This window comes from Piliocolobus tephrosceles, chromosome 19 (assembly GCF_002776525.5).
Source record: "Piliocolobus tephrosceles isolate RC106 chromosome 19, ASM277652v3, whole genome shotgun sequence".
Taxonomy (NCBI): domain Eukaryota; kingdom Metazoa; phylum Chordata; class Mammalia; order Primates; family Cercopithecidae; genus Piliocolobus; species Piliocolobus tephrosceles.
This window is the reverse complement of record NC_045452.1, coordinates 14328165-14351756: the sequence shown is the minus strand read 5'-3', so window position 1 is coordinate 14351756 and position 23592 is coordinate 14328165. Positions and strand designations below refer to the sequence as shown.

Here is a 23592-nt window from a genome sequence, read left to right as displayed (position 1 = left end):
AAAAAAAAAAAAAAAAAAAAAAAAAGATCCAGAAAATAAAACAAGAAAAAAGAACTAGATTAAAAGAATACCCAGGGAATCCAGTGCCCTGCGAGCTCCCTTTCTCATCAGGGGCTGCCGCCTCCCAGGCTCCCCACCAAAAGCTGCTTCCTGAGTCCTGGGAAGTGGCTGGGCTTTTGCCAAGCAGCAGTAACACCCCCTTAGGCCAGGCACAGAATCCCTAAGGTTGATGGCGCGCCACAGGCAGAGGGAAGCAGAGTCTTCACATCCTGGCGTCAGCTTTCCACCAAAAGATCCCTAGCTGCTGTCACTTGCAGGCAAGGAAGGGATTTTTCACAGCCAGGATGGGGATGACTGCCGCAGCACTGCCTCCTCCAGCTCTGCAGAAAACAGTCATTCCTGCAGCACTGGCTGGTTGGGCGGCTGAAGAAAAGCCAACTTGCCTTCCAGCCCACCCACGCTCTCTTAACCTCCACTGTGAGCTCCAGTTGAGCATTTCTTACACCCTTTCCCCCAGGGTCTGGACCTGCTTAAGGACACAATCCCCAGAACTGCAGAAAAGCAAGCTCTGGGGCCTTCAAGAAAGCCTCTAGGGCCACAGAACTGGGCATGACATCAGGACCCATGACTGCCCCATCCCCAGGGTGCTGCTGCACCCTACTTTATTAAAGAGGCAGCCAGGAGTGGAAGGAGAAATCCAATGATCCTGGAGCCCCTGCCACCCAACCCAAGGCAGCCAGTCACCCAATATTACAGAAGAGTCAAGTTGGAAATCTTGAGTAAGAGTCAGGTTAGAACCGAGCAGCTCTCGCACCCCTAAACTGTGCCATGATTAGCTGAGGTAGTGCTCTATGAAACCCTGGCCTAAGGATCACTGAGCTGCGGGTAGAAGCCCTGGGGCTGTTCTGGGGCTTCTGCCTCTCTGCTCCAAGTCCCTGGCACTCTGTTCTGCAAAACCTGCAACAGCAGAGCAGAGAGCCCTGGGCAGGAATTCCTGCTTCAAAGTCTCCAGGGTTCATCTCCCAGGGTCCCTTCTCCATAAAGCCTTTGAGATACCTCCACCTGACTCATCCTCAACATTCTGAATATGAGCTATTTAGCGAGGACTCTGTGTGCCAGGCTCCTGGCAATCCTGGGAGATGGGTATCACCAATCCTATTGTATAGATAATGACATCAACGCTCAATGGGGTGAGAAGGCATGTCTAAGGTCAACTGGGCAGTATGGTGTGGAGCTAGCATTCAAATTTAGGTCTGCTTAACCCTAAAACCCATGCTCAAAGCTACTATGCCATGATGCCTCCAGGAGGTGTTTTAGCCTCTATATTTTTATATTTATGATAACATTCTCTTACTTCCTTAAACTCTTTATTCAAATGTCACTTTTTTTTTTTTTTTTTTTTAGGCAGAGTTTCGCTGTGTCACCCAGGTTGGAGTGCAGTGGTGCAATCTTGGCTCACTGCAACCTCCACCTCCCAGGTTCAAGCGATTCTCCTGCCTCAGCCTCCCAAGTAGCTGGGATTACAGGCACCTGCCACCACACCTGGCTAATTTTTTGTATTTTTAGTAGAGACAGAGTTTCATCATGTTGGCCAGGCTGGTCTTGAACTCCTGACCTCATGTGATCTGCCCACCTCAACCTCCCAAAGTGCTGGGATTATGGGCATAAGCCACTGCACCCGGCCTCAAATGTCACGTTTTTTTTTTTTGGAGACGGAGTCTCACTGCGTCTCCCAGACTGGAGTGCAGTGGCGCGATCTCGGCTCACTGCAAGCTCCGCCTCCTAGGTTCACGCCATTCTCCTGCCTCAGCCTCCCGAGTAGCTGGGACTACAGGCGCCTGCCACCATGCCTGGCTAATTTTTTTTTTTTGTATTTTTAGTAGAAACAGGGTTTCACCATGTTAGCCAGGATGGTCTCGATCTCCTGACCTCGTGATCCACCGGCCTCGGCCTCCCAAAGTGCTGGGATTACAGGCGTGAAATGTCACGTTTTTAAAGATGGTAGCCCTCCCCTCAACACCCCTCTCTCATTCCCTGTATTTTCTCTGTCATACCCATTATCATCTAACTTATTACATATTTACTTTTGTAGGGTATTACTTCTGTGCCCTCCCAACTTGTATGTGACCTCCACAAAGACAGGAATTTTTGCTTATTTTTCACTGTCATACATCCAGCACCTACCAGAAAGGGTTAGCTCATAGTAGATGGTCAAAAGATATTTGTGAGTCAAAAAAACTGAGTGACTCCATCTCTTGTATTATCACTGGTTTCTTAGATGCCTTTAGATTATACACTTTTTTTTTTTTTGAGATGGGGTCTCGCTCTGTTGCCCGGCCTAACGCGTGATCCGCCCACCTCGGCCTGATTATACACTTTTTAAGGACAGGGATCCTACCAAATTCACCTCCATCCAGCCCCATAACAGAGAACATGAGTTTATTCTGAGAGTGTGGACGAATGAAAGGGATGCTTTGACCCTCCCTTAATTTCTCTCAATCCTTAGCTCAGACATGCATCATCTCTTTCACGGACCACAGCAAAACTATGCACCCACGGCTCTCCACGCATCCAATTAGTTCTCCTGCAAATCCATTTCCATATCGCTGACTGTCACATTTTTTTTTTCAAATATAAGTTTAACCACATTGTTCCCTACTGAAACACTACAGTTGCTCCTTGATATATGTCTGGTATGCTTAGTGTGTCCTCATCTAAATCTCATCTTGAATTGTAATCCCCTATAATCCCCATGTGTCAAGGTAGAGACCAGGTGGACGGAAATGAATCGTGGAGGTGGTTTCCCCCATGCTGTTCTCATGATAATGAATGAGTCTGACAAGGTCTGATGGTTTTATAAGCGTCTGTCATTTCCCCTGCTTGCACTTCTCCCTCCTGCTGCCCTGTGAAGAAGGTGCCTTGCTTCCCCTTCCACCATGATTGTAAATTTCCTGAGGCCTCCCCAGCCATGTTGAACTGTGAGTCAATTAAACCTCTTTCCTTTATAAATCACCCAGGCTTGGGTATGTCTTTTTTTTTTTTTTTTTTTTTTCTGAGACAGAGTCTTGCTCTGTCGCCAGGCTAGAGTGCAGTGGCACTATCTCGGCTCACTGCAACCTCCAACTCCCTGGTTCAAGCGATCCTCCTGCCTCAGCCTCCCGAGTAGCTGGGACTACAGGCACGCACCACCATGCCCAGCTAATTCTTTTGGTATTTTCAGTAGAGATGGGTTTTCACCATGTTGGCCAGGATGGTCTCAATCTCCTGACCTCATGATCTGCCTGCCTCGGCCTCCCAAAGGGCTGGGATTACAGGCGTGAGTCACTGTGCCCAGCCTAAGTAGGACTTTATTAGCAGCATGAGAGTGGACTAATACAATGTCAAAGCTCCCATGTAGCACTAGGAACTCTTTCTTTCTTTTTCTTTTTTTTTTGTTTTTTCAGATGGAGTCTCGCTCTGTCGCCAGGCTGGAGTGCAGTGGCACTATCTCAGCTCACTGCAAATTCCGCCTCCCAGGTTCACGCCATTCTGCTGCCTCAGCCTCCCGAGTAGCTGGGACTACAGGCACCTGCCACCACGTTCAGCTAAGTTTTTTTGTATATTTAGTAGAGACGGGGTTTCACCCTGTTAGCCAGGATAAGTCTCGATCTCCTGACCTCGTGATCCACCCGTCTCAGCCTCCCAAAGTGCTGGGATTACAGGCATGAGCCACCGCGCCCGGCCTGCACTAGTAACTCTAACTTGTGCCAGCTTCATCTCCCACTAGGGCATCCTTGCACAGTAGCTCCCTGACACTTATCCTCTTACCTGTCATGCATATCATGCCTCTGCACATGCTGTGTCTGCTTCCTGGAATGCCATCCTTTTTATTCACTTCAAAATCCCTCCCCACCCCATTGGATTAATGAGCTCCATGCATCTTTCAAAACCTAGCTCAGATATTAGCTTGCTCAGGAAGCTTCCCAGGTACTCCCTCTCTCCCTCTGCCAAAGGAAAGTTCAAACCTCTCTCTCCCAGATCATACTGTACACCTGCATTACCTGGAGGAATTCTGTGCAGCAAACTCAACCATTCAGCTGCTAAGGACTGAATGTGTGTGTCCCCCAAATTCATATGTTAAAACTGCAATCCCTAAGGTGATGGCATTTAGAGATGAGGCCTTTGGAAGGCGATTAGATCACAAGGATAGAGCCCACATGATGGGGTTAATGCATTTATAAGAAAAGACACAGAGCTCGTTTCCTATCTCATCTGCAAACTAGGAAAAAGGGCCCTCAAGCAGAACCTGACCAGTCTGGTACCCTGATCTCAGACTTCCCGGCCTCCCGAACTGTCTGTTGTTTAAGCTGTGGTAGTTATTATAACAGCCCAAACTGACTAAGATACCAACACAGTTGAGAACTTGGAAATAAAAGTGTGGGGGTCAGGGGCAGGAAAGGCCGCCAGGCCCACCTGTCTACAGCACCTCTCTCTAAACCTTATAAAAAGAAACAAAGCCCTTTAGTCAGATAATTCTTCCTTAGGAAACAATACACGTATATTTCGTCATTTGTTTTCCCAGACTTTAGCCCAATGGACGTGGTCAATCAGAAAGAATCTTGCTGGAGGAAAGTACACCAGCTGCTTGAAGCAAGAGAAGGTGGAGAGAAAGACAGATTTTGAAGAACTCTAAAAACATAGTAATCCAGGGCCCTTTCTCGTAAGAGCAAACAGTCTCACATAGAACAACCACCCCAAAGGCTGGTTGACACTGGGTCGCACCTGCTCCTGTCCCCAGCATGCTGCAGCACCCTACTTTACTAAAGAGGCAGCCAGGAGTGGAAGGAAAAATCCAATGATCCTGGAGCCCATGCCACCCAACACAAGGCAGCCAGTCATCCTATGTAACAGAAGAGTCAGGTTAGGAATCTTGAGTAGGAGTCAGGTTAGAACTGAGCAGCTCTCCCACCCTTAAACTGTGCTGTGATTAGCTAAGGTCGTGCTCCATGAAGTCCTGGCCAAAGGATCCCTGAGCTGCAGGTGGAAGCCCTGGGACTGTTCTGGAGCTTCTGCCTTCCTGCTCCCATGATATTCTCATACTTCCTACTGCTCTTTCAAGTCTCACAGGCCATATACCCTTTTGTTACTAACTAGACGAGAAGGAAGAAAAATAGAAAGTTTCAACCCAAGGACTAACATCAAAAAGAAAAACCTTTAGAACATAAAAGTGTATTATTGAAATAGTCCTTACCGGGACTAACTCTAAGAATAACACATAAGCCAGTGACTGGTCTACAGTAAGTACCTTATGTATGTTGTTGCTACTGCTACTACTTCCCCTGCTTCTCATACTCTAACGATGTCCCTATAAGGTTAGTGCAGCACACTGTTTAAAAACACAAGCAAAAGCTGGACACAGAGGTTCACGCCTGTAATCCCAGCAGTTTGGGAGGCCGAGGAGGGCGGATCACCTGAGGTCAGGTGTTCGAGACCAGCCTGGCCAACATGGCAAAACCCCATCTCTGCTAAAAATACAAAAATTAGCTGGGTGTGGTCGCAGGCACCTGTCATCCCAGCTACTGAGGAGGCTAAGGCAAGAGAATCGCTTGAACCCAGAAGACAGAGGTTGGAGTGAGCTGAGATCGCGCCACTGCACTCCAGCTTGGGCAACAAGAGTGAAACTCCATCTCAAAAAAAAATAAAATATAATAAATAAAAGCACAAGCCATGAAGTCAAAACTACCTGGGTTAATATCCCAGCAATTCTGTTTCTTAGCTCTGTGACATTGGGCCAGTCATTCATCCTTCTGTGTCTTTGTTTGCTCATTGTAAAACAGGGATAATAATTCTAACTCATCTACAAGCTTGTGGTGAGAATTAAGTGAATTAAGCCACATAAAGTGCATTGAACTGGGCTAGGCACAGTGGCTCATGCCTGTAATCCCAGCACTTTGGGAGGCTAAGGCAGGCGGATCATGGGGTCTAGGGATCGAGACCATCCTGGCCAACATGGTGAAACACCATCTCTACTAAAAATAGAAAAATCAGCTGGGCGTGGTGGTGTGTGCCTATAGTCCCAGCTACTCAGGTGGCTGAGGCAGGAGAATCACTTGAACCTGGGAGGCGGAGGTTGCAGTGAGCCGAGATTGTGCCACTGCACTCCATCCTGGTGACAGAGTGAGACTGTCTCAGAAAAAAAAAAAAGTGCATTGAACTATGCTTTGCACACAGTGAGGGTACAACAACCTAGCAGTTAGGCCACAGGAGATGTGGCTGCAGCATGCTCGGAAAGTGGGCAGGATGATGTACAAAAAGAAGATGTAGAGTCTTTGAGCTTCAAGGAAGGCCCAAAGCAGTACTAGGTACAGTGCGTTCTTCCACCAACCTTCTGCCAACACAACACCTCCAGCCAGCTGGTTCACCGTAGCAGTAGCTTTCCTCAAACATGCCTAGTCACGTGAGACTTTGAAGGCATAACAGACGTTCTGTCCACCTGGCTCTTGGACTGCCTGGTGTATTTCACCACGGCAGGCCCCCTGTTAATAACTGAGGAGCTGATGAATTGCTTTAATCACTTTAGACTCACAGACTCATTGAGCACAGGAGGTCAAGTGACTCCCATCCCATCCCTAAACAGACACATGGTCTTCGATCAGTCATCATCACCATCACCCAACATAAGCTTATTCTAGCCTCTAGCCATTCTCTAACCTTATTCCAGACCTTTGCTTCTGCTTGTGCCTCTGCCTGGTTGTCATTTCTCCAACTTTCTCCAAGTCAGAATTCCTACTAAACACTGAAATCCCATTTCAAACATCATCTTTTCTGTGAACTCTCCCCAGCTCCCCTTAGGGTTTCTCATAGTGCGTTCGACCAAACACCTACACAGAATTATTTCTGGTGTTTGCTAACCACAGGTCTCCTACTTGAGGGATCAGGACCTAGCCACTTGCATTTTTAACAACTTTCCCAGATGATTTTTTTTTTTTTTTTTTTTTAATTGAGATGGAGTTTTGCTCTTGTTGCCCAGGCTGGAGGGCAATGGCATGAAAATACCAACAATGGCAACTACTGATTTCAATGCAGAGCAACTGGAACTTTCATACGTTGCTGAGGGAAATGCAAAATGACATGGCTACTCTAGAAATTAGTTTGGAAGTTTCTTATAAAGTTAAATGTAACCTCTGCCTCACTGCAACCTCTGCCTCCCGGGTTCAAGCGATTCTCATGCCTCAGCCTCCTGAGTAGCTGGGATTACAGGCATGCGCCACCACACCCAGCTAATTTTTGTATTTTTAGTAGAGACGAGGTTTCTCCATGTTGGTCAGGCTGGTCTTGAACTCCCGACCTCAGGTGATCCACCTGCCTTGGCCTCCCAAAGTGCTGGGATTATAGGCATAAGCCACCGTGCCCAGACCCAGATGATTCTTAAACACATTACAGTTTGAGAGCGGCTGTCCAGACATCTAGCCTTGCAAACCTGACACTTAGGAATTTCACCCTCACCTCTGCTCCCCTGATACTTTGCACATGACCTCTGACAGCACACCTGGCTGTGTTCCAGGTGAACTGGTTACAGTAAATCTCTCTCCAGACTGAGAGCCATTTGAGGATAGAAACCTTGCCTGATTTATATTTAAATTCTCAACATCTTCAGGTGTGTTACTATTCTTGCCTTCTATTTTCCCTCATATTCCACATCTCATTCATCAACCAGGTCAGGTGGTTCTACTTTCAAAAAAAAATTTTTTTTTAACCACTTCTCACTTCTTTCACCCCAAGGACCTTAGTCCAGCCCATCATGATCGCTCCCCCATGAACTACCACAACGACCCACTCACTGATCCTATAGCTCCCACCTTTCCCCCACTACGGCTTTCTTAACTTCAGAATGATTCTTTAAAAACATGTCAAATATTTGTAAGTCACATATCCAAGAAAGTACTGGTATACATAGAATACTAAAAACTCAACAATAAAAAAGCAATTTAAAAACAAACAAAAAACATGTAATAGACCTGAACAGACACTTTGTCAAAGAGAATATAGGCATGGTAAATACACACTTGTAAAGATATTCAACATAATTAGCAAGTTAGGGAAATGCAAATTAAACTATTGAGATACCACTAAACTATAAAGATGGCTAAAATAAAAAATACCAACAATGCCAACTACTGATTCCAATGCAGAGCAACTGGAACTTTCATATATTGCTGATGGAAATGAAAAATGACATGGCTACTCTAGAAATTAGTTTGGAAGTTTCCTATAAAGTTAAATGTAAACTTAGCATATGTCCTAGCAATCCAACTCTTGCGTATCTACCTTAGAGAAGCAAAAACTCACATCCACACAAAAACTTAAATACAAATGTTTATAGCAGCTTTATTCATAATCCTTAAAAACTAGAAACAACCTGACTGGGTGCGATGACTCACACCTGTAATCCCAGCACTTTGGGAGGCTGAGGCGGGCGGATCACCTGGGGTCAGGAATTCGAGACCAGCCTGACCAATATGATGAAACCCCATCTCTACTAAAAATCCAAAAATCAGCTAGGTGTGGTGGCATGCACCTGTAATCCCAGTTACTTGGGAGACTGAGACAGGAGAAACGCTTGAACCCAGGAGACAGAGGTTGTGGTGAGCCGAGATCGCGCCACTGCACTCCAGCCTGGGCAAAAAGAGTAAAACTTCATCTCAAAAGAAAAAAAAGTAAGACCAGGCGCCATGGCTCACGCCTGTAATCCTAGCACTTTGGGAGGCCCAAGTGGGCGGATCATGAGGTCAGGAGATCGAGACCATCCTGGCTAACATGGTGAAACCCTGTCTCTACTAAAAATACAAAAAAAAAAAAAATTAGCCCGGCATGGTAGCTGGCGCCTGTAGTACCAGCTACTAGGGAGACTGAGGCAGGAGAATGGCATGAACCCGGGAGGCAGAGCTTGAGGTGAGCCAACATCACACCACTGCACTCCAGCATGGGCGAGAGAGCGAGACTGTTTCAAAAAAACAAACCAAACAAACAAACAAAAACTAGAAACAACCCAAGTGTCCATAATCCCTTGAAACAATCCAAGCAATAGATAGACAATCCATGGTACATCTCTACAATGGAATACTAGCCAGCAAGAAGAGTGAATGACACACAGCAACACAGATGAATCTTGAAGACATTATGCTGAGGGACAGAGGCCAGTCTCTGAAGGTTACATACTGTGTGATTCAATTTATATGACATTCTTCATTCTTTTTTTCTGTTTTTAGAGACAGGGTTTCATTCTGTGGCCCACGTTGGAGTGCAGTGGTGCAATTGTAGCTCACCGCAGCCTCCACCTCCTGGCCTCAAGCAATCCTCCCACCTCAGCCTCCAAAGTCCTGGAATTACAGGCGTGAGCCACCACATCCAGCCTAGAGGGCATTTGTGAAAAGACAAACTATAGTGATAGAGAGCAGAGTTATCATTGCCAAATGTTGGAGATGGAGAGCTTGTGACTAAAAGCACAGCTGGAGGGAGGATTTTGGATGGTGGAACTGTTCTGTGTCTTCATTGTGGTGGTGGTGGTTGGATACATGTGTTAAAAGCCACAGAGCAATACACCAAAACAAGGTCAATTTTACTATATGACAATTTAAAAGATAAAATCAATTAAAAGCACAATTCAAACTATGTAACCTCCTTGCTCAAGACCTCCAACATAGAATAAAATCCACACTCCTAGGCTGGGTGCAGTGACTCATGCCTGTAATCCCAGCACTTTGGGAGGCCGACGCAGGCAGATCACGAGGTCAGGAGTTCAAGACCAGCCTGGCCAACATGATAAAACCCTGTCTCTACCAAAAATACAAAAAATTAGCTGGGAGTGGTGGCAGACGCCTGTAATCACAGCTACTCGGGAGGCTAAGGCAGGAGAATAGCTTGAACCTGGGAGGTGGAGGTTGCAGTGAGCCGAGACCATGCCACTGCACTCCAGCCTGGGCAACAGAGCAAGTCTCTGTCAAAAAAAAAAAAAAACCAACACAGAGAGGACTCAGGTCTGTGTTGCCTTCAACTCCATTCTTTTTCCACTTTGGACTTTAGAAGCAACATTCAGGGGTATAAGAATGAATAGTGTCAGGAGGAGGCAGGCAGAACATCCCAACCTCAAGTAGAAAACACTAGCCAACACCTGGACACTAGTGGCCAGTTTCTTCTCTAAGATGTTTCAAAGACCAGCATGGACTGGGTGCGGTGGCTCATGCCTGTAATCCAAGCACTTTGAGAGGCCAAGCCGGGTAGATCATGAGGTCAGGAGTTCAAGACCACCCTGGCTAACATGGTGAAACCCCGTCTCTACTAAAAATACAAAAAATTACCAGGCATGGTTGCAGGTGCCTGTAGTCCCAGCTACTCAGGAGGCTGAGGCAGGAGAATGGCGTGAACCCGGGAGGTGGGGCTTGCAGTGAGCCGAGATCGTGCCACTGCACTCCAGCCTGGGCGACAGAGCGAGACTCTGTCTCAAAAACATTAAAAAATAAAAAAATTTTTAAAAAGACCAGCATGGACCAGTCTGCTGAAGCAAGATGCTGATTACCTACTTTTATTGAACACCTACCATGTAGCAACAGTTCCTGGGCTGGAGGTTTCCACATATATTATCTCATTTAATTTTCATTATCATTTAAAAAAAAAAACTATTAACATGTGATATAGTTTGGATGTTTGCCTTCTCCAAATAGCATTAGGACATGGCAACACTGCATCTTATTCATTCTTTAGGTTCTAAACCCATAGTATGGTGTGAAAATCGTGTGTAGCCAAAAATACCCTCAAAATTATTTTTGAAATGTGATCGCCAGTACGGGAGGTGGGGTCTGGTGGGAAGTGCTTTGGTGATAGGGGTGGATCCCTCATGAATGGCTTGGTGTCCTCCCCTGGGTGATGAGTCAGTTCTTGTCCTATTAGTTCACACAAGAGCTGGTTGTTAATAGGAGCCTGGCACGTCCTCTTCTCTCTGTTGCTCTCTCACCATGTGACATGCTTGTTACCCCTTCACCTTCTGCCATGAGTTAAAGCTTCCTGAGGCCTCACCAGAAGCTGAGCAGATGCTGGTGCCATGCTTGTACAGCCTGTAGAGAACCTTTAGACAAATAAACCTCTTTTCTTTATAAATTACCCAGTCTCAGGCATTCCTTTATAGCAATGCAAAATGGACTGAAACAACATGTCTGAAGGTATTAGAGGTTGTTTACCCAAATTGAATTACAGAAACCTTGCAAGCAAGTATGCACTCCTAAGAACCCCATGCCCTAGAGATTTGACAGTTACCTTAAAAACACAGCAGCATGAAGATGCAGATAACTTCTTTTTTGACCTTCTTTTTCTACTTATTTTGCCGTAGGCCAGAGTTTTGCACACTGGGTAGCAAAGGGAATTACTATGCAGGGTTTCATACACAAAAACCATGTATAATGCAACTTTCTGGCAATTAAAATATTTTTAGGGTATTTTTAGCTACACATGATTTTCACACCATACAATGGGTTCAGGGCCTAAAGAATAAGTAAGACACAGTGTCGCTGTACCCTCAGCTTCCTCTAATATACTCCCGCTTGATAGATAATCAAGAAATGTTAGATCTAAAAAGGAAGTTACAGATTGCCAAGTTCCACTCCTTGCCAGGGCTTCAATGAGGACAGGGCCTTGGAAGGTGGGCTCCCCCTGCTGGACAGCTCCACCACCAGCACTTTCTTCCTCTATCTGCTATCTGCTCTTCTCCAAATTCCACTGCTGCAGCTAGCTTTGCCCTCTAGCCCTGCAGAATAATTATAACTCCTCTTTCCTATGATAATAATTTGAATTTCTGAAGCCTGTTATTTGGTTGATACTTTTTTAATGCTATAGTGATCATGAAAAGGGTCAAGTATCTGCATTGTGCTTTTTAATAACTACTGGATGGTTTTTATTCTCCTCCAAGCTATTGACACCCGCCTCCCCATTAGGCAGCTCCACCAATTAATTAAATCTAGTATTTTGGGAGCTGTGCTCTGGAAGCATGCCTCTTAGTCGGGAAGACAAAGAACAAAAACCACACATCATGTGGCAAGTGCTCTTATAGTGGCACAAATTGGGTGCCAGCCGCACACAGGAGGAAAGGGTCAGGGTTTCGGCCCATCCATCGGGAAGGACTGCTAACCTGTGAGCTAGAAGCCCCCAGGAAACACAGCCTGAGCCTGCTCAAGGAAAGTGACCAGGTCTCATATTCAGCTTGCCTGTCGCCCTCTGTGTCTCAGACACCAGCCACAGAGCCAAGCAGAGGAGGTGTTCCATAAGCCTACTCCAATCTTTTGACACTGGAAAGGGGCTTGGAGGTGAGAATAACTAAATGCAACTCAGTCTCCCCACGTGTCTCAAAAAAATGAGTGCTGTGTTTTTTCTTTAAAAAAAAATTATAAAAATACATCTCCAAACACTTAAGACAGGGAGTCTTTGTGTCCGTTTCTTCCCATCTGTCAACTCATCAAGTGACGTGAAACAAATCCCCTAACTTCTGTGGACCTCCATTTTCTCAGCTACAAATTGAGGGGTTTGGCCAGGCACGGTGGCTCACGCCTGTAACCCCAGCACTTTGGGAGGCTGAGGCAGGTGGATCACTTGAGGTCAGGAGTTCAGGACCAGCCTGGCCAACATAGTGAAACCCCATCTTTACTAAAAATACAAAAAAATTAGCCGGGTGTGGTGGCGCATGTCTGTAATCCCAGCTACTCAGGAGGCTGAGACATGAGAATCTCTTAAGCCTGGGAGGTGGAGGTTGCAGTGAGCCGAGATCACGCCACTGCACTCCAGCCTAGGTGACAGAGAGAGACTCTGTCTCAAAAACAAAACAAAACAAAACAAAGCAAAACAAATTGAGGGGCTTGATCCAAAGAACTGTAAGGTCCCTTTCAGACCCAGGGTCCTTCAATCTTTTGTGGTCCCAGACAGTGAGTGGATAAGCTACAGTGACCTGGCTGAGCTAGTTTATCTCAAAACCAGCACATGACTTCTAGTACAGAGAACAGCATGCAAGGAAACAAAGGCAGACAAAAGATTCCTGCTCCATCCCCACCAATATCCTGCCATGGATCCTTCCCTCAGTACATCTACCTGCACAGGTCTAAATACCAGCCCTGCCACTGAGCAAGTGGATCATCTTGGACAAGTCACTCAACCTCCTTTAGCCTTGATTTTCACATCTGTAGAATGGGGTTAATTTTACCCACTCCCAGCGCAGTTGGGATGGTGAAATAAGTTAAAACCCACGTAAAGCACCCAGTACCTAGAAGACATATGCTGTGTATCCCTTTATTCAAACATTCTGTACCCATTGGGCCCACTTCAACATATTCAAATTCCAAAGGCTTATAGCAATCTGAAGCCCAGATGGCCAGACCTAGAAGGGCTGCAGAAATCAGCAAGCCCAACTCCTCTCCACCTCTGCGATTTACAAGTGAGGGAGCTGAGGCTCAGAAAGGTTTGGTGACTTGCTCAAGGACCTACATCAGCAAAGCCTGGCCTAGAACACAGGGTGGCAAATACCAAGGACCACACAACACACAAAGATAACCCTTTCTAGGCTCCATTCTCCAAAACTGAGAACCCCTCAACTACAATCCAATTTGGAAAAAATAAAAATAGAAGAATTTTCTATTTCGTATATTTTTGGAGGACCACAAGAGATAGCCAGCATCGCAGTGTGTCTATCAAAGGCAAGGATTTCTTGAATTACTTATGAAATGAAGGTCAGTGTTTCTTGCTAGCAGGTTTCCCCAGCTGCTCTGCTCCCCTCTCCCTTCCCCACATCTACTCATTTCAATTTACATCTTGAGACACACGCGCCTACCTTGGGACCTTTTCAGGACAAGGTGAGAAGTTTTAGGCAGAGGCAATAATCCATGTCCCATTTAACACAAACAAACAAACAAAAAATCACAATTATGTTATCCATAATACAAAAAGAATTCCTCTCCCCCCCCTAAGAGCCCCAGCCTGGGACACCTAGAAAAGTGCCCAAATATATTAAGGCACACCAACAACTCAAGGGTCAGGGACCCAAAGGTTCCCCTCAAATGACATGATCAAAATCCGTGAGATCATTCAGGAGTTTCTGGAGAAATCTCAGCCCAGATTCTGCAAGGGCCACTGGAATGAGTTGGAGTGCTCTGGAGGTAGTGCAGACAATATAAGGAGGAACCAGATTAGAACTGGTTTCAGAGATAGAGAGATAACCTAACCAGCTCCCCTCCTGCCCAGATTCCTGAAAGAAAGCATGTACCTTCAGGGAGTATCTGATAGAAAGCTAAAGCTACACCAAGAACATGCTTCCTTGTAGCTCCTGGTGAGCACACTCCCTAGACAGTGTCTGCTAAAACTTGGAATAGGAGGGCCCTAATCCAAGCCTCATATCATGCACTTTAGCAAACAGACCCAGAGAGGGAGACCATCCTGCCCAAGCTTGTATCACTAGCCAGTGGCAGCCACTGGCTTGAGCTTGCACCTGACCTTCAGTCTGGAGCTAGTCCTCCCCGCACCCCACGGCTCCTTCCCACCCGGCCCACTCCCTCTTCCAAAACCTTGGGCTCACCTCCTGGTTCTAAGGATTCTGCCAGGTGGAACAATACTCAGAAGCAGGTGGCAGTTTAGCAATTCATTCAGAGGGACCTGGGGCTGTGCCCGTCCCTGATGGCAAGGAGAGACTGCAGTAAGAGACTGCAGCGTGGAACTTTGAAAGGGCTCTCTTCTCTAAAGAATCCTTCTCCTCCTCTTCCTTCTCCTCCTCCTCCTCCTTCTCCTCCTCCGTAGTACTACGGACACATGTGCTCTGCTTGGGAGGAGGTAAGGAGGACAGTGTGGATGTGTAAGGAGAGTGTGGATGTTTATTAGAAGGAGAAGGGCAACAATCTGCAGGGCCCTGCTGTATACTCACACCTAGCAGAAGAGGAATGAAAAAGAGAGAGAGAGCCCTAACTGCTTCCACAAAATTATTAACCCTTGTGCTCCAGCTCTGCTCCTCGAACAGCTGAAGCAAGAGAAACAATACACTTAACCAATGGAGCACCAGCCAAAGACATTACATCATCGGTCAGCACCGTCATTGGCTAATAATTCCTAGAAGGCAAAATTTTGCTTCTAGGTGCTTAACCCTTTCATGCTCATCAGAGCAAAAAGGATTTGATCTAAACCAACACTTCCTGAACTTGCTTTTATCAGAATCATCCAGGGTGCTTTTTAAACATACAGATCATCATTTTTCATTTCAAGCCATCTAAATCAGAACCAACAAAGAGAGCATGGATAGCTGTATTTTAAATAGTGTAGAGAGCGTGGCAACCACTGATCAACTCAGAAAGTCTTCCTCTCCAAACAAGATAACATTTTTCTGAGCATTTTTCACGTGTCCAGCACTTTGCTATATCATCTCATTTATTTCCTGCGCTGAACAATGGCTCCATATCCCAAGTATACAAAGTCGGGTTAAGAGCGGATAAGTCGCCAGGCGCGGTGGCTCACACTTATAATCCCAGCACTTTGGGAGGCCGAGGCAGGCGGATCACCTGAGGTCGGGAGTTCGAGACCAGCCTGACTAACATGGAGAAAACCTATCTCTACTAAAAATATAAAAAAATTAGCCGGGCATGGTGGTGCATGCCTGTAATCCCAGCTACTCGGGAGGCTGCGGCAGAAGAATCGCTTGAACCTGGGAGCCAGAAGTTGCGGTGAGCCGAGATCACGTCATTGTACTCCAGCTTGGGCAACAAAAGCGAAACTCCATTTAAAAAAATAAAAAAAGAGAGAGAGAGGATAAGTATTCCTGTAATCCCAGCACTTTGGGAGGCCAAGGTGGGTGTATCACCTGAGATCAGGAGTTCGAGACCAGCCTGACTAACATGGTGAAACCCCGTCTCCACTGAAAATACAAAAATCAGCCGGGCATGGTGTAATCCCAGCCACTCCAGAGGCTGAGGCAGGAGAATCACTTGAACCCAGGAGGCGGAGGTTGCAGTGAGCCAAGATCACGCCAATGCACTCCAGCCTGGGTGCGACAGAGCGAGATTCCGTTTCAAAAAAAAAAAAGAGAGAGAGAGGATAAGTCACTTGAGCAAGAGATGGAGCCTTGCTTTGAAAGACAGGCTGTTTGGACCCGACCCTGCTACCCTTTTGAAGCTCTCCCTCGAAGTCAAACCAAGCCATTTATTTACTTATTGCCTCTAGAGTTACAGAAAATGTAGACTCTTGAGTTGGAAAATGCCAGGAGCCTGGGAGGAACGGGGAAATGAAGACAATGGTGGATTATTCTCTTTCTTTCATTCCCTCTGCTTCTATTGCAAATTCAGCTTAACCATCACTGTCTCTTGAAAGCCTTCCCCAACCACCCACCAACCACCAAACCAGGGATAGATGCCCCTGTTCTGTGCTCTTAAGGTCTCCTGGAGTCGTGGGCTGCAGTTACTTGTTTACTGAATAAACCCCATGAGATTAGAGCTATGTCTACTTTCTCCACTAACATATACCTGGACAGCGCTTGCCACGTGCGAATACTCAATCATGACCGAAAGAAGTGAGAGAAAGTGTTTGCCGAAGTTCTAAATGGCATCACACTGAGATGGGAAAGACAAAGGATTGGAAGCCTGGAGACTCACAGCAACAAACTGATTCTGGGCAAGTTCGTTTGGACAGGGGAGAAGGGGTTAGTGTCCTTATCTAAAAATGAGGAGAACAGCACTCTCCTATGAATAGTTATAAAGATCAAATTAAAGAATGATCCAGGCTCTGATTTTCTCCTTCTCTCTCTCTCTCACACGCTCAAACTCATCCATTTTATTGGCTGACATCTAAGTGCTGACAATTGCCATATTTATATCTCCAGCCCAGACTCCCCTCCTAGACTCCAGACTCACAGCCAAAGCCTGTCTCTATGTGGATGTTTTACGGGCATCTCCAAGAGAGTATTTGAATTGTATCCCCTAAGCACAACCTGCTCCTCGCCTAGTCTCTGTTATGTGAATAATCCTCCCATCCACCCAACCGTTTTTTTTTTTAACTAGGTGAAATTTACATAACTCAAAGCTAGCCATTTGAAACTAACAATGTGTGGCATTTACTATCCTCATGATCATGTGCAAACTGTCACCTCTATCTAGTTCCAAAACATTTTCATCACTCCAAAAGGAAACCACTGAGCCATTAAGCAGTCAAGCCCCAGTCCCACTTCCCCCTCAGACCAGCACAAACACCAATCTGTTCTCTGTCTCTATGGATTTACCTATTCTGGATGCTTCACATAAAGGGAAACATACAATATATAACCTTTGGTGTCTGGCTTTTTTTTTTTTTTTTTTTTTGAGACGGAGTCTTGCTCTGTCACCCAGGCTGGAGTGCAGTGGCCGGATCTCGGCTCCCTGCAAGCTCCACCTCCCGGGTTCCCGCCATTCTCCTGCCTCAGCCTCCCGAGTAGCTGGGACTACAGGCGCCGCCACCTCGCCCTGCTAGTTTTTTGTATTTTTTAGTACAGACGGGGTTTCACCGTGTTAACCAGGATGGTCTCAATCTCCTGACCTCGTGATCCGCCCGTCTCGGCCTCCCAAAGTGCTGGGATTACAGGCTTGAGCCACAGCGCCCGGCCGGTGTCTGGCTTTTAAAACATGCTTTCACATAGTATTTTTAAGGTTCATCCACATTGCAGCACGTATTAGTACTTCACTCCTTGTTATGACTGAGTAACATTCTATTATATGTTATACTACATTTTATTTATTCAGTCACTTACTGACGGAGCTGCCAGACTTTCAGTAGCCAATGAATCTTAAACCATAAGGCTGGCCACCACCCTTCATCCCCTCCCCCTTCCCATATTCCCTGCATTTAAAGTATCAGCCAAATCCTATCCATTTGGCTTCCTAAATAGAGCTCAAATCCTTTTACTTTTCTCCAACACTATTGCTGTCCTTTAGCCCAGACACCAATATATCTCTCACTGAGCTTCCAACTGTGACAAGATCTCATTCTTTCTTCTCTCTATTCCACTTCTCACCTGGTAGCTGAGATGGGCTCCTTTCAAAACATAAACCAGATCATCCATTCATTTAGGCAATATTTACTAAGCACCTTTCTTCAAGGAGTTTGCCTCCCAGAGGCATAACAGACAACACACAAATATACACTATTATATCAGGTTTAAAATCCTTCAATGATTCATTGCACTTCAGATAAAAATCTAAGCTCAGCATGGCCTCCGAGACTTCATCCCCTTCAAACTCATCTCAGGCCACTCCACACAATTTGCCTACTATGTGCTCCAACCACAATGGGCTCCATTCCTCCACCTCATGGTCTTTGTATTTAAGCTGTTCTCTCTGCCTCTTGATCTTGGCATTGCTGGATCTTTCTCGTCCCCCAGAGCTCAGTGTAAATAGTACTCCTTTGGGAGACCTTCCCTGACTACCCTGTTAAGCACATCCACCCTTCATTCATGTCACTCATTTAAGAAATACGTGCTAAACCCTGAGGTAGGCTCCTGGGATGAAGCAATGTATGATCCCCTGGAGTCTGCAGTCTAAAGGGGAGGACCAACAATAGGAAAGTAAATAAAATAGATAAATGACCATTATGAAGGGAGAATAAAAAGGAGGGAGTAGAGAAGGCCTTTCCGAGAAGGTTATATTGAAGCTAAAAGACAAGGAGTCAATTGGACAGAGAGCCTGTTATTCTCTATCACATCCTGGCTATGCAATGCAATGTTCCATCCCTCAACGCTTGCTTTTGATGAATCTAAGTATTTAATGTCCATCTCCTCTAACAGACTGAGCTTTCTCCCCAGCACCTACAACAGCACATACCCCTCAAGAGGCACTCAACACACATTGATTGGTTAATTAGTGGATGAATGAATGATTAATCAAACAATCCACCAATGAAAGCACTTTGGAAAGTGTAACAAATCACAGAGTTGTAAGTGATTGTTCTCACTATTATAATTATTATTTTGTGGCGAAAGAACATCAACTCTGTTGGGTTTTGGAAGAGACTGGGTTTACTTTAAAATGAGAATAAAAGTACCTAAGTTGGAGTATTACTGGACAACTAGGAGAGAATGTATATACATAATAGACACTCAAAAATGGGAAGCAGTAGTTTTTGTGGCTATGATTATTAAAAGCTCCTCACAAAAGCTGACTCAACTCAAATTCCAAAACTCATTTTCACGTGCAGTCACGAAATTTAAAGGTGAGAGAAATGAATACTTTTAAGATATCTACTACACACCAGGCACAGTACAAAGCACGACCTCATTTGTGAGGTAGTGTAGCAGATGCCCTGGGGAAACTCTCAACCCCCCTCCAAGACCAAGACACTCATGACTTCCCCATGTCCAGCTGCCAGAGTGTTGGTTACTCCAGCTCCCAGCTGAGTCCCTAGTCAGGAACTGTCCTGCTGAAGGGACATCCTAGCTCCCTTCCTAGGGTCAGCCTGCACCCACTGGCTGATCAACATTAAGCTTCAAAGGCCTTGTCCCTTTGTCTCATGGGATGGATTGAGGCCTCTCTTGCACTACACCATAGATCAACATCTCCCTCTGCCCAATCCTGCTTCCCTTATCTGCACACAAATCTCAGAAGCGCCAAGTCTTTCTCCAGGGAACCTGACCCATGACAGATGAGTATGATGATTTCCTTTTAAATCAGAAAAAGAAGGTTCATGAAGGTTGCTAATGTCCCCAAAGCCTATGGCTAAAGTGACATTCTAGTCTGATTTCCCAGCTAGCCCTTGTTCTTTCTACTACACCAATCTACACACAGCCTTGCCTCCAATGGCTGAGACTGGGTCTCCCTGAAACAGAAAGGGGAGCCCAGGGAGAACAGAAGGGCACACAGAGGGCCCGAAGATGAGAAAAGAAGAGCAGAGGCACCCTTCAGAGTCCCCTGATGACAAGACCGAGGTAACAGGCTCCAGAAACGGTATCAAACTGATGTGCAGGCTGCAGAAGCAAGCATTACACGGACAGTATCTCTTCGCCTGAATCCATGTCCAGAAGCCAGGGAGAAGGGCTCCCGGGCAGAGGGGGCGCCCTTAGGCGGGGAAGAGTATTTGCAGCCAAGGTCCAAAAAGTAACTACAACTTACCAGCTTTCTGATGCTCCAGTCTCCATCCGTTGTCCCCAGAGCTGCCAGAGAGACCTGATCACTGATCAGAAATCTTCCATGGCCCTCCTTCATTCCAGGATAAAATTCTAAATATTCTAAGTCTGCACTTTAAGGTCTGTGCATGTTTTAGCTCCCTGCCATGTCGACAACTTATTTCCTACCTATAACAAGACCCGGTCCTACTCCATTATCTGCTGTAGAATTATCTGATGTTCTAGGTCAGGACACTGGACCTTTTCAGTTTCTTTACCTTTACACAAGAAAATCCACCTGGAATTCCTGTTCCCCATCAACTCCCACCCCCAACACACTTTTCAGCCAGGCAAAACCTCCGACTTCTAGTCAATGGTCACCTACTCTCTGAAGCCTTCCTGGCTTCCTAACCGTCCTCTTCTCCATCTCGAGTCTTCCGCACTACCCTGCACTGCAATTGCTCCTCCTACTGTCCCTCTTAGCCCCAGGAGCTCCCCAAGGCCATTCTTCATGCTGCTAGGGCTTGGCACCGTGCCTGGCACTCAGAAAGAGCCAAGTAAGTGCTGGATAGATACGAGGTGCTGTATCCAGAGCTATTCTCTGCTTCTAGCTTGGCCAGGGAACCACTCTGAGATTTCGTCCTGCCCCCAGGCTGACTGGAAATCGGCCATGGCGTGACAAATCTGACCCCCCAAACCCAAGGCAACAGGTCATGAGGGGTCTGGGGACCTAAGGCAGGTCCTAGGAGCCGGCGCAGAGCAGAGGTCCAGCCGCTGCGGTTCCTGGTTTCCCGCAAGCTCTTCCCCCGGCCGGGCGCTGGGTGGAGGCAGTCTTAGGATCCACAGTCTTGCGCGCCCCCGGCTCCCGGGCCCGGCAGACGGCCCCCGCAGGCCGATCTGTCTGTCCCAGGGACCGCCCCAGGGCCCCGGCAGCGGCAGCCTGGGGAGACACCGTGGAGTGCGGCTACCTGCCTCCCTCCCTGCCCCTCCGTGCGCCCGCATCCCGCGGACACAGAGCCGGAGCTCCAGCGGACGCCGCCCGACGCGAGAACGCACCAGCAGCCCCCGCTCGGGGTGGGGTCTCCCGGCTGTCAGAAACCCTACAAAGTCTACTTTGCGGCGGCGCGCCGCTTACCGTGCGAGCCGCCAGGAACTCGACGCCCGGTGGTGCCTCGGCGCGGCGCCCGCCAGTAGATCCGCTCCGGATCCCGGGAGCTCAGCCTCTGCCCCTCACCGCGCGCGAGCGCCCCCGCCCGGCGGCCCGGCCTCCCCGCGCCGCGGCGCCCCATTGGCTCGGGCAAAGAGGCCCCCGGACGGCCCCGCCCACCCGCGCCCACTCCCTCGCCCACGCCTCTCCCCGCCGCCCTGCCGGGTTCACCGCTCCAGGCGGGAAAAGTTGGTTCTAGACTCTGAGCTCTAACCGGGCTGAGGAGCCCAGTTAACTAATAATTCTGGGTCTCACGAGTGTCTAGACACCCCTCGGGGAGTACGAAGAGTGCAGTGTCCTTGGAATCCATCCACCTTCGGGAAAGTCAGTTGACCTCCCGGACCTCAAGTGGCACCTCAGAGAAACCAGGGCCCCTGGTCAGCAAATGTCCCAGGCTGTGGGCTAGGCCCTAGGGCCAGAATGCAACAGGGAACGAGACAAAGCCTATCGTCCTCCTGGACTTTGCATGGGGTGGGGGAGGGGACAGGTTATATACGACAAACGAAAAAAACAAGAGGATGTCGGCCGGTTGCCTGTGGCTCACGCCTATAATTCCAGCACTTTGGGAGGCCGGAGCGGGTGGATCACGAGGTCAGGAGTTCCAGACCAGCCTGGCCAAGATAATAAAACCCCGTCTCTACTAAAAATATAAAAATTAGCTGGGCATGGTGGTGCACGCCTGTAGTCCCAGCTGCTCGGGAGACTGAGGCAGAATTGCTTGGACCCGGAGGCAGAGGTTACGGTGAGCCGAGATAGCGCCACTGCACTCCAGCCTGGACAGCAGAGCTAGATGCCGTCTCAAGAGAGAAAGAAAGAGAGAAAAGAAAAGAAAGAGATCTAGGACTGCTATACCCAGGGTGGTCTCTGGGCCACTTGTGATATTTGATAGTTGGAGGACAAAAACGATTCCAGGGCTGAAGCAGGAGCATTGCTGACAGAGGGGTCGGCAGATGTATGGTTCTGAAGCTGGAACTGGCCCCCAGGATGGTTGAGTGAGGTAAGCAAGGGGAGAGTGGGTTATGGCCAGAGAGGTAGACTAGTGTGGAATCCCCATCACCCAGAACCTTGTAGGCCACCGTGAGGATCAAAGATTCATCATATCAATCTGGAGGGAACAATTCAGGCAAGAGATTATGGTGATGAAGACCAGGGTGGTGACAGCAAGATGGGGAAAAGGTGGAGCCCCTAAAATGTGTGTCAAAAGTAGCACAGGAAGGCTTGACGATGGATTAGGCTGGATTTAGGGGATGCTATGGTTTGAATGTGACCCCCAACGTTCATATGTTGGAAACTTAATCCCCAATGCAACAGTGTTGAGAGGTAGGACCTTTAAGAGGTGATTCCATTAATGCCAGGAGTGGTCCTCTCCCCACTCCTCTGCTGCTCTCTTGTTCTGCCTTGTGCCATGGGATGAGTCAGCATGAAGGCCCTTACCAGATGCAGCCCCTCAATCTTGGACTTCCCAGCCTCCTGGGCCATAAGCCAAATAAATTGTTGTTCCTTATAAATTAGCCAGTCTGTGATATTCTGTTATAGTGGCACAAAATAGACTATGACAGGGGTTGACATAAAGGGATGAAAGAAGAAAATCTCCTAGGTGTTTAGCTTGAGCCACTGTGGAGTAATGGTACTATTACCAAGATCAGGAAGGTTCTCACCCAGCATCTTCCACTTACTGCATGAGTTTTAGTACATGATCTCAGTAACTAAGAGGGCATAAGACTAGCTGAAGGATCCCAAACTTTAATACTGATGTGGCCGGGTAGTCATGTACTAAGTGAGGTTGGCAGGGTGTAATAGAAAGGAGGGGTGGGGCTTGTGACAGACTGAGGTATGCACACCTGCCTAAGGGTACAGTCACTGCTCAGCTCCAACCGATTTTTGCCAAATGGGAATGGAGACCCAGAGTTGCCAGATGTTCTGTTTTTTGTTTGTTTGTTTTTTGTCGAGACTGAGTCTTGCTCTGTCACCCAGGCTAGAGTGCAGTGGCACCATCTCGGCTCACTGCAACCTCTGCCTCCTGGGTTCAAGCAATTCTCCTGCCTCAGGCTCCAGAGTAGCTGGGATTACAGGCACCCACCACCACGCCTGCCTAAGTTTTGTATGTTTAGTAGAGACGGGGTTTCACTATACTGGCCGGACTGGTCTGGAACTCCTGACCTCGTGATCCACCCACTTTGACCTCCCAAAGTGCTGGGATTATAGGCATGAGCTACTGCGCCAGACCTTGATTTTTATAACAAGTCCAGAAATTCAGATTATGTTAAAGCTC

At 47.3% G+C, this 23592-nt stretch overlaps 1 protein-coding gene across 1 annotated transcript in view; it reads right to left on the bottom strand.

Annotated features, from left to right (window-relative positions):
- SYN3 (synapsin III) overlaps window positions 1-21300 on the bottom strand; it is a 548862-nt gene extending 527562 nt beyond the window's left edge. The window contains exon 1 of the mRNA XM_023189045.3: window positions 21249-21300. The gene's annotated coding sequence lies outside the window, so the exon portion shown is untranslated. The remainder of the gene's footprint in view (window positions 1-21248) is intronic.
- Between the last annotated feature and the right edge of the window lie 2292 nt (window positions 21301-23592).